Source organism: Cheilinus undulatus, linkage group 10, assembly GCF_018320785.1.
Source record: "Cheilinus undulatus linkage group 10, ASM1832078v1, whole genome shotgun sequence".
Taxonomy (NCBI): domain Eukaryota; kingdom Metazoa; phylum Chordata; class Actinopteri; order Labriformes; family Labridae; genus Cheilinus; species Cheilinus undulatus.
Window position 1 is genome coordinate 33,647,110 of NC_054874.1, and position 12,315 is coordinate 33,659,424.

A 12,315-nucleotide genomic window follows, 5' to 3' on the forward strand; every position below is an offset into this window, starting at 1 on the left:
TTTATTAGAGCCAGTATTACATGTCAGATCTGTTAATTTTTATAACAGATATGGTACAAAAGTCCCAGTAGTCTACTGACTGGCGTTGTGTTGGTAGTGCTAACAATCAGGTTCCATCAGGGGAATCTGAAACAGAACTTTTTTCCCTCTTGAAAAAAAAAAAAAAGAAAACATTGTTGTAGCTCTAGATTGCTAATTTTGTGAGAGTTTGCTGAAACTGTGCTACAGCTGCTGAGGCCTTAACATTTAGTCACTAGGATAGCATAAACAATCAATTTTAACATGTCTAGGGTATAAAACACTGTATGGTATATAAGGGTGGGAGTGGTGCACTTTTCCACTATTCATCCCATCATTACATCCCTTTATTGCCTTCTCATTGGACTAAAAATAAAAAGAAAAGTTTGTCCCTTTTCTCATCATTGGCAGAGAAAATGAATCCAACCATTTCTTGATGCAGTTTATATGTGTATTGTTTATACTTTGCACAGGCTCACAAATATTTATTCACTTGATTTCTTAAAAAATGACATCTGTTTGATCTGTACAATCTCACACCTTCTTGGTCCATAGTAAACCTTTTGTTCCCATCTTTACATTGTTTAAATTTAGAATCAACACAATTTCAATGTGGACTCCGAGTTCTGTTTAGTAAGGGAAGTAACACATTGACTTAACAATGAAGGTGTGCTGAAATGCTTTCCTATTTTTACCTCTGTGACATGCTAAAATGATTAAGTTATTTATGATAGTGACTGAGGCATTATGGGTTCTGTCACATTTTACAAGCAAGAAAAATATTCAGCAGAGGAGATACCATTTATGAGATGAATCAACTTGCCCACACACATGCACACACCCACACACACTAAAAGCCACATTTACAGGGAGAAACTCAACATAATTACATAGACTAGCCTGTTTTGATTCAGCCGTACAGATTCACTAACCGATTGGCTTCCATTGTCATAAAAGCACAATATTTTTTGACATTTTCATCATACCTCCTACCTATTGAAGACTGAATGGAGTCATCTTCTGAAACCAGTGATTGAATTGCAGAATTTATGACCAAAAAGTCCTATTATGTAAGGAGGTATCTAAAACAAACATGTATCTTTCAACAACCATCTGAGCTTGGATACTCTATGAAAATATTTACTCACTTCTTCTGATAATTCTGCTTTGTTACAATTAAGTGGGGATGCAAGTAAATGAGGATAACATATTTTTTATAAACCTTTGCAGCAGAAATGCAGTTCGGTGGTCTCGTTTGTTACATCTTAAACAATCTCAAACTTTAAGAAACACAAAGTATTTCCCGCTTTGTATTGTCTACAACCAAGTTAAACTAACATTTACACACACCAGGCCAACCTAAGCTACACCTACTTCTGTGTTTATCCCTTTTTATTCTGTTATAGCACCTTAACACCCTAAATCACAGTGATGGTTTTAGCTATTGTAATCAACACCAGTTTCATCTTTACACTGTAAAGAGACATCTCAGCACACATAAACAAATTTAGAATTTCAGGAATAATTATGCACTATGTTTTTTTGATTGTTGGAGGAACACAGCTTAGCAAACTTATAAGTCTCCCACTCCACTGGACTCAGTGCACTCTTTGGCATATCCATCCATCACTCATCTACACTGCTTATCCAGTTTGGTGTCACTGGGAGTTAAAGACGATCCAGCTGTCATTGGGCAAGAGACAGGGTGCACCCAATCACAGGGCTGATATCTTTGGCAAAACATCAGTGTGACCAACATAAAAAGAGTATCACATTTCAGTTACCATTGTTTGTCTAGTAAAACATTACCTTAAATCCTTATTTTGTTGAGCTTTTATTTACCATATTTACAATAGTATTTCCTCATTTAGACAAATATGTGTATAGAAATAATCAATCAAGGATTTTATATCAATTGTATATCTCAGCTCTAAGTATGACGCCAGGGACATCCTAACCGTATATACGTAGGTCAGTAAGTTACCAACCGTCTCCACTTACACTCATAACCAACAGACTTCATCCCTTTTATTTATATGATAACTGGTGAGGTCTCATAAGAAACAACAGCTTGTGGTTGTTGGGCAGTTATTGTGGGAGTAGCAACTATGGTGTTTCCCTAGAAATCGAGTAGTCAAGTTTGTTATCTTTTTTTTCCCGACACCTAAACCAGCATCTTTTGTCCGCACGTGCATTTGGTTGGAGATGTTATGAAACTGGGGGAAACCCCCAAGAATTACATAAAGTTGATTAAAAAATTAAGCACAGCACTGTTATGCTAAAAAGTTAGAGTAACTACCTTGGTGTGGCATTGCTTTATTATTTGCAAGGTTGACCAAGATATGACTTTAGGTCAGTTCTTATAGCGCGATACAACCAAGATGATTAGTATTAAGCTTTGGATTTTATCCTTTGAAGCAGATTTCTATGTTGGCTTTCAAATGAGTCTGGTTTTTTTTTTAATATGGTCAGATGATGGTGAATGATACAGGATCTTATATCACTCACTATTTTTAAGTAGCCTAATCAACCACAAGTATTTTCATAGAGTGTGAGTTCATGTTGAATATATTAATCATCTCTTATTTATTGAATATGTGTACAGAGTGCAAGGGCAGGTTTCAAAAGAAGTGTGCCTGAGAGGTGCAGTCCATTAACTAAAGCATGCCCATGGTCACTGGCTGTACTGTGTTCGCACATGTAACACTCCCTTTGACTCTCCCTGTCACTCTCCTCCTCTGTTTTTACTCCTGCCTGGTTTTTTACCTGGTAAATAATACATTTATACATGCAGTTTAAAAAAGTGGATCACACCACAAAATCAGTCTTAAATCAATCACACAATGAGGTATCTCACAACTTTGCAATGACATCTAACATTAATGGGCTGCAGAATAACCATTGTTGCCCTAGGTGAAATTATGATCTTACACCCTCAGCTCATCAGCACTTTATCATCACATCAGAGCAAAATTCAGAAATGATACTCATTAATGTTGGGATAGATTGTTTAAAAACAATGGGGGGGGGGGGGTCTCTCTAGGTTATGAACCCTGGGTACTAAATGCAAATGTTTACCTCAAATTTGATTTACAGCTGTTATCAGCTAACCTTGCAAAGCAGATGGATTTGCCTGTTCCCGTGATTCTCACTGGTAAATCCATCTTGCAAAGCTCCCGTCTGAACAGATTGGGCCCTGTAAGAGTCTAAAAAAGAACAAAGAACAACAGTGACTTGTTTTCTTTTCAAAAGCGACAAAAGTCGTGTACTGACATGTCTACAGTCGCCATGGTTCGCGTTATGCAGTTATTTCTGGTGTTTACTCCTTGATAGTGGTGCACACCTATGACGTCACTTGTTTTGTTGCTCTGATTGGCCCATAAAGATGTGATAGACAGAACATTCATCCAATCACCCTCAGAGTTTTTTTTTTTTCAAAGGCTCTGCCCTTTCCCATCACCGTCTATGGGAGGTTTTCCAGATGGATATGTGTAACGAATCAATCTGGCGTGTCAGGTTAGTTATCAGCATCACATGAGTAAATCATTGCTGTTTCCAAAACTTTGCTGTAAATTTTTTTGCATTATTATTATTATTATTATTATTATTATTATTGTTATTATAATTCACACACAAAAAATACATATTTATGAATTTTTCATGGTTCCAGTTTTGAACCCATATACCCGAAGCTTGTTGAGAAGTATCAAAGACAGTTGGAGCAACAGTGTGACGTGCTAATCAGGACGTACAGACACACACAGACAGACACGCCATTTATTATAGTAGTAAAATTTTGCTCTGGGGAACAATGTAAAAACAATCATTGAAACAGGAAACATATTTAAGGCCACAGCCAAAAACAAAATGTGAAACCACACTGAAAAAACAGATTTTGACCCTTAGTATTTGTAACGTATAATTATTAAGTTTGTATCACTGAATTAAATGTGTAATTCAATCCTTCTTATATTTTTTGACTAATTTCAAAATGTGCTGTCTCCATTTCAAATGAATTGATTTTAATTGTGTAAAAGTAACATAATAAAACTGTGTTCAAATAAGTTGGTTTGAAATGTGTTAAAATAATGTAAAAAAAAATTGTGTAAACTAAAGTGATTTTAATTTGGTAAAAGCAATCTTAAAAACGTGTTCAGGCTAGTTGATTTTAATGTGTACCAGGAACATAAAAAAAATTGTGTTCAAATGAGGACCACATACTGCCCTGTCTGAGCATGTGCAGGGAGAAACCGCCATTTTGTCCTTTCCTGGCTAGGATTTACACTTTTCCAAGGACATTTTCAGCGCTGCAATTACCCACCTGTATGGGATTTACTGTTTTTGGGGGTGAAGCTTGTGTCAGGATGTTAAATGAGTTTACGTTCTAAGTATTTTTTAAACACATATTGCTGTTTTTATAAGGTTATAGCCATAGGTATCAAGACGTAGCCAACACTTGGTTATTACTCAAATTATTTGAGTTATGGCAAATCTGCAGTTTTCCCAGAATGCCTTTGGGCACTTAACCTCTATGCACGCAGTTTGCTGCTGCTGTCATGGCCAGGGCACTCTTGAGATTTTTAATCTCAATGAGGTTTTCTTCTGGCTAAATAAAGGTTAGACAAAATAATTAAATATAATGCACCATGAGTGAAGCTACCATCTCAATTAAGAGGTCCCACCTATAGGGCACAAAGTTATTGTTGTAAATGTCAATGCCTGGTGGATGTCAGATGAAACTTAAGCTACTGACTCAGTGGATCACCTACAGTCACTGCTGCAAATGATTGTGCAGATAGATCCTCTTTAGGTGAAGTGATAACATAAAAAGCTTTTATAAGTGAGCACTATCTGACATCATAAGGTAAGCAGTTACCTATGATGATAAATGTACCTCTAATTTGTTGAGCTAAAACTATAGGTAAATTAATTTGGAATTACTTAAAAATGATAAGTTGAGTCAACTTAAAAAACATATGTGGAATCGAGGCAAATTTCTTTTGTGCAACTGCTAAAATTGATAAAATTGAGTTAATTCAACTCCATTCATTTGAGTCTGGTTAACCTAGGTTTAGTTGGCTTTTCTTAAAAAGATTTAGCACCTTCTACACAGAATTATTAAGTTAAACGTACCTGTATTAGTCATCTGAGATTACTTAAAAACATTAAGTTCACTCAACACAAAAAATATATTGAGATATAAATAAACATATTGTGTGCAATCTGTTGCCTCAATTTTATTGAGTAGTTATGGTGTATCTTTTTTTACAGTGCAGCCTGATAAATTTGAGATATGATTATGACTTTTTTGTTAAATGTGCTGTCCCTTATATCTGTTGGTTGAGAATTGAAGGTTCCAAGAAGTTTAAATTTAAATACCTCTCGGCAGTAAACTGCTAACCTGACAGGCCAGATCAACTCATATATCCATTGCAGGAATATATTTCACATTTATCTGGGAAAGCTCCCATAGAAAGTTCAAGAAGGGCAGGGATTTTCAGAAATCTTCAGAAGGTGATTGGAGAAACCTTTTGTCTGAGACCAAACTTCCTTTGATACACTGTCCTGATATAACTCTGCCCTGATAGCAAAACTCCTCTGGCTTGGATATGGATCTAATGATCAGCAAAGATATGGCCCACATATGGACCTGAAAAACAGCCCTGATGAAGTGTGTGAAAACAGTACCTACACTATTACAAAGCCAGACCACTACCAGGATTACACCAAATAGAATAGTTTGTATGGCTCTTAGCTGGGCCTCATGTGGAAAGCATGTACGGGGGAGTGACTGTTAGACCAAACTCCATACCATTCCCAGAACCTAACCTCATCTATACCAAACCTTTGATCTGGCCCAACATTCAGAAGTGAATGATGGGCCAAATCTGCCCCAAAGCTTGTAGTATTGTTTAAGTGCAATATCAGTGATTGGATTTGTTTTGGAATAAATATGTTTACCATATACTGCTAAAACATATTCAAAGTTAGATATTTATTTTAACTAACATTCCATGAACCGCACATTAAAAAGAACACTGATTTCTGAATCATAAACACAAAAATATATAAAGAACTCTGTCAGGATTGAAAAAAAAATGTAACCGAAAAAACAAATGCAGCACGCACAAATGTTTATTAAAAAATGAGGTAAAAAGGCCATAAAACTACCTACAAAAAATCTGAGTCCACTGAGAAAACTACAAACACCAAGAGACAGAAGATGTAAGACTGACAAAGACTGAGAGTCACACAGAAACAAAATAGAGGTTAATGTGGTATTATTAGCGATTCTGATTCACACTCAATATCAGTAGGTGGCGGATATTCGCCATTTTGTTGTTTGCCTAACACCAATAAACCTCAGTGAAGAAGAAAAAGGTTTTCTGTAAACATATCATTTTAAAAAAATTGCCTGCGTAAGCATGAAACCACCAAAAATGCTGTAGTATATATGCCTGGCATCTAGAGGCACTGTAACACTGCTACAGAAATACACCAAAAACAGAGAAAAAGATTGTTGAGCAAGCACACCCAAAACGTTCTCCTTGCTGCACTTCTGGTTGCACTCTGCAATGGATCTAAGAACATGTAGTGCATGTCTTCCCCATGACCATATGTTGATCACGGTGGTAGTAGAGGAGCAGAAGATTTCACTGTGCCATGATAATCTCAGTAGCTTCTGCCCACTAGTGAACACCATACAAGCAAAGTGTTAAGTGCGAAATGGTAACTAGTGGTGGAATGCGTTTCTTTTTAAAATCATTAACGCCGTTACAGTTCCTGAGAATTTAAATCACACGTTACTCATTACTTCTACAGCTGACAACTCATTGATGAAGGCTAGAAAACATCTGGTTCAGCAGATGACGTGACAGGACCATAGGCACATCAGCATCCTGTGATAGAATAGAGCCTCTGGAGACACACACAAACAAACACAGGCACTGAAACACACACACACACATCATGGCTGAGCACTCGAGCTTGAGCTCTCTGTCTTGGAAACACCAGCAATACTTTTCCCTCCTCGGGATAAAAGACAAAAAAGAACAGGGACTTAAACTTTCCCACCACCAAGAATAGTTATTCCAACATTATGAAGTACTGAGTTAAACACACCCTACAGCTAAGATAGTTTCATGTCACTGTCAATACTGTTCTCTTTTTTTACATTAATATTTACCCAATCCTACCTGTGAACTCTTATGGCTTGTTCTTATTAGTAGTGAAAACTCTTCTTTTCAGCAGCAGACTGGTGGAGGGGCTGCAGCTGCTGCAGAGGTGATGATTAACACTTAGTTCTTGTAACCCAGCTGCTATTTGCATAGAGGTTATTTGTGTTGTGCACTTATACGTTGTTGTATAGGCTATGAAATCAAACAATTCAATGATTTGATCAAAAAACGTGGACAGTGGTTAGCAGTCTATGTTTAGTCATGTGTTGAACACCTAGTTCAAGAGAGAGAGAGAGAGAGAGAGAGAGAGAGTGTATTTTGTAAGGGGAAACGTAACTCGCCTGTGTGTGTCCTGGCTTGATTCAGCGTTGTTTTGGCAGTAGCAAGTGTTCTCTGTCTGTTGTCAGTGTTTTATTTCTTGTGTTTTAATTCACAGGAAACGTAAGGTGCTGTTGTGTAGCACCGCTTCACATGATTGTAATTGATAAAGAAATTTTTCATAAATACTCCAAAAACTGAGCAGAGAGAAAGACACGGGAGACGAGATGAATTAAGTTGAACTGTTTACTTAGGTAGTCTAGAGAAACAGTGACATCAACACAGTGAGAGGTTGAAGCCAGATTTCTAACGAAGCCCAAAGTTGTTCACACTTTTATGCCTTTTGGTAAACCTTGATCTTGATCATAACTCAAAATATGATCCACAGCCTCTGCCGTACTAGAGCCAGACTGTCTCTGTCTAAGGTTCACAGACACACAAGCTGTGAAGAAACAATCCTTGACTATAGGAACAAACAGCATTTTATCTACTCAAGAACGTGAGTTTAGACTATCAACCCAGGAGAAGAGGAGAGACGCCTAGCGTCTCCACTCCTGACTGTACTATGTACAGTACTATCTATGAATCATTAGACTTATAAGGAATATTGAAAATTTCCTGATCAGTAATGATAATAAAATGTGACCGAAGCCAGATAAAGTTCCTGCAAGTTGGCATTCCGCTGGTTGAGAAAAACAGATACAAAGTCGTTTTCTTCAAAAAATATCATTTTATGCAAGTCCGACATTTAAACTACTCATTAGATGAAAAAAGTAACACAAATGTGATATTTAAAAGCGGAAATTTTGTGTTTTAAAATGCCCTGTTTTCTGAGTTTCTGCGGGGAGATTGAAGGGAGGGGAAAGCAAAACTGCCGGTGATAATTGGCCACTCAGCCTGCCATTGTTCCCTGTTTCACCCATTGAGATGGACAATAACAAACACTGCATGGCTCAAACGTCATCCCTCCTTCAGCACCTAAATACAGCTGTTTCTAGTTATCACCTTTATCAACAAGCCTCAAGATGCACCCTACAGCGACAAAAAGTAGAAGAAACGACGAAGAAGCGGCAAGAATTATCAACAGACTTGGGACAACTTTAGGATCACTCAACAGTGAAAGTTTGATGAAGACCGATTTCCTATGGGAATATTTTGATGAGAGTCACCAGTCTGATTCAGGAGCTTGGTTTGGGTGGACTTTATGTAAATGTGGCCCTATTGTTCACGCCCATTACCTGGCCTGCCTGGAGGTATGAAAAGTCCTGAAACTTTGAGCCTGGTTTTCTCAGAACAAACAGAATCTATAAGTTAACCTTCAAATGAGCATATCTTTGTAAAATATGCTCAGATTAAGGTGTATGATACACCATTTGAAAGCTTGGAATCTGTGCTTTCATAATGTGTAATAAACTAAAAAATGACCTTGATGACTTGCAGGAGTTTTTACCAGCTTTGGTCACAAATAGACAATCACTGTCTTCTTTCAAGTTATGCAGTAGAGGAAATCTCATTCAGGCATAAAGAGTACATGGATATTTGTTTCTTTCATTTGTCAGTAAAATGTTGAACACACTTACATTGATGTTTATCAATTTATTACCTTCATGTTATGTTTTGATTAGGGCTGTCAATAGATTAAAAATTTTAGTGGCGATTAATCTCACAAATTTCATAGTTAACTCAAGATTAATTGCAAATTAATCACACTTTTTATGCATTCTAAATGTACCATGTAGGACTATTTCTCAAGATTTAAATAACCTTATCAACACAAGTGGACAAAAGCGCTTTCTTTATGCAAATGTTTGTTCATTTTAACAACCCAAAACAAAGACAGATAATGTCCAAAACATTCTATAGACTAAGTTCAAATATACTGGATGCTCCAAAAATCTGCTGAGAGCATAACATGGTAAATTCAAGCCCAACAAGGACAACTGATGACTGACCTTAATGTAACATTACTGAACGATACCACAATGTAGAGACTAACTTTAGACTTCTAGAAGTTAATTCCTCTTGTTCTCAGCAGCTTAACACAGAACAGCAGATCTCATCATCACACATGTACAGTCATGGACGAAAATATTGGCACCCCTGGAATTTTTCCAGAAAATACACCATTTCCCCCAGAAATTGTTGCAATTACAAATGTTTTGGCATACACGTGTTTATTTCCTTCATGTGCATTGGAACAACACAAAAAAATCCGAAGAAAAAAGAAAAAATTGACATAATTTAACACAAAACTCAAAAAATGGGCCGGATAAAATTATTGGCACCCTAAACTTAATATTTGGTTGCACAGCCTCGGAAAAAAATAACTGAAACCAATCGCTTCCTATAACCATTGACAAGCTTCTTACACCTCTCACATGCTCATCAAGCATGTGATGCTCATTTAAACTCACCTGTGCAGTAACAGGTGCTGGCAATATAAAAATCACACCTAAAGCCAGTTAGAATGTATACAAGTTGACTCAACCTTTGTGTTGTGTGCCTGTGTGTGTCACACCAAGCATGGAGAAGAGGAGCCAATAATCATCTGAGGACTTAAGAAGCAAAATTGTTGAAAAATATGAACAATCTCAAGGTTTCAAGACCATTTCCAGAGATCTTGAAATTCCTTTGTCCACTGTGCCTAATATAATCAAGAAGTATATAACCCATGGCACTGTGGCTGATCTCCCTGGACGTGGATGGAAGAGAAGAATTGACAAATAAATGCAACACAGGATAGTTGGAATGGTGGATAAACATCCTCAGTCAACTTCCACACAAATTCAGGCTGTCCTGGAGACTCAGGGTGTAAAAGTGTCAGCTCGGACCATACGTCGTAATCTGAAATGAAATGAAGCGCTATGGCAGGAGACCGAGGAGAACCCCACTGCTGATAAAGAGACATAAAAAAGCCAGACTGGTGTTTGCAAAAATGTAGCTGAGTAAGCCTCAATCCCTCTGGGAGAACATTTTGTGGACAGATGAGGCTAAGGTAGAGCTTTTTGGAAAAGCACGTCATTCTACTGTTTACAGAAAATGGAATAAGGCCTACAAAGAAAAGAACACAGTACCTACAGTCAAACATGGTGGAGGTTCAAGGATGTTTTGGAGTTATTTTGTTGCCTCTGGCACTGGGTGCCTTGACTGTGTGCAAGGAATAATGAAATCTGAGACTATCAAAAAATTTTGGGCCACAGTGCAGGGCCTAGTGTCAGAAAGCTGGGTCTGCATCAGAGGTCATGGGTGTTCCAGCAGGACAATGACCCAAAACATACCTCAAAAAGCACCAAGAAATGGTTGGAGACAAAGCGCTGGAGAGTTCTGAAGTGGCCAGCAATGAGTCCAGAACTAAATCCCATTGAACACCTATGAAGAGATCTCAAAACTGGTGTTGCAAGAAGCACCCTTCAAATCTGAGAGACCTGGAACAGTTTGCAAAAGAAGAGTGGACTAAAATTCTAGTTGAGAGGTATAAGAAGCTTGTCAATGGTTATAGGAAGCGATTGGTTTCAGTTATTTTTTTCCAAGGTTGTGCAACCAAATATTAAGTTTAGGGTGCCAATAATTTTGTCCGGCCCATTTTTTGAGGTTTTTGTAAAATTATCTCAATTTTGTATTTTTTCTTCAGATTTTTTGTGTTGTTCCAATGAACATAAAGGCAATAAACACATGTATACCAAAAACATTTGTTGATTGCAACAATTTCTGGGAGAAATGGTGTATTTTCTGGAAAAATTCCAGGGGTGCCAATATTTTCGTCCATGACTGTACATAAAAAAACACATTCAGTTAAGTTTAAATCCCTTAAAAATCATTCCTGAATCCTTCACACTAAAGCAGAGAATTTCAACCTCACTTTGGGAAAATAAAGGCTCACAGTCATTCCTTTACACCAAGAGGACTCACAACGGAATGATTCAAAAAGAGAGACTAAATACAGTTAGAGGATTACACTACAGATTATGGGGAGAAATCAAGTCTCCACTGAGAGCTCAGCAGTAAGGCACAGACACATCTAATGGTGTTTCACTGTTCTGACTGACTACCTGTGGCCAGAGGTGAGTAAGGTGGACACATCTGCCCTACTCAAGAGGAAAAGCAAGTAATTACTTAAAAATATCTGCTGTTTTTTATCGTTTTATTTTTAAATTAAAAATGGTGCTGAAACCACCATGACAGTAAGACATTACTGCCATCAGTCCAGTAGATTTGCTTGAATGATGTCAATATACACAAATTTGAAGCTGCTTTTCAAAACTCATGAACACACAAAGTAAAAGAAGTCCAAGTGGAGAACTTTTAAGGTGTAGTAAGAGGACTTGACCATCTTTTCATTCTTCAGATCATAGAAGAGCTTCAGAATTAATCTCAAACCATTTTTTTTCTTCATAAATAAAGGGGACCCACAGTCTAATTGTATTTTTTAGCTTATGTTATGATACTCTACAGAGCTCATTCATTGCTTCACTCTCAGGCTCACCTGTAACACCTTTGCTCACCTGCTCTGTCTCCTCCGCCTCCTCATGATAGCTGTATTCACTAGAGTCAGTCTCCTATACTGCAGAGTCTTTGGCACCTTTGCAGCATCTTGATTGACTGTTTTTTTTTCTTTTTTTTTTTTCATCTGGCAATTATTTACAGTTCCAATCGATCATTTTAGTAAGTTCAGTTTTCTCTGAAAACTTTCACTTTCAAGCAGGAGCTGCGTTGGGATGGGAGAGGGGTAAATAGAGACGTGAACGGACCAGTTAACAACGGTCAATATAAAGGGTCAGCACAGCTGTAATTTGAGTTAACG

The 12,315-nt window shown here is 37.4% G+C and overlaps 1 protein-coding gene across 1 annotated transcript in view; it reads left to right on the forward strand.

Annotated features, from left to right (window-relative positions):
• Positions 1 to 12,315, forward strand: part of LOC121516067 (pro-neuregulin-2, membrane-bound isoform-like) — a 204,387-nt gene that overhangs the window by 1,274 nt on the left and 190,798 nt on the right. The gene's annotated exons all lie outside the window — the stretch shown is intronic.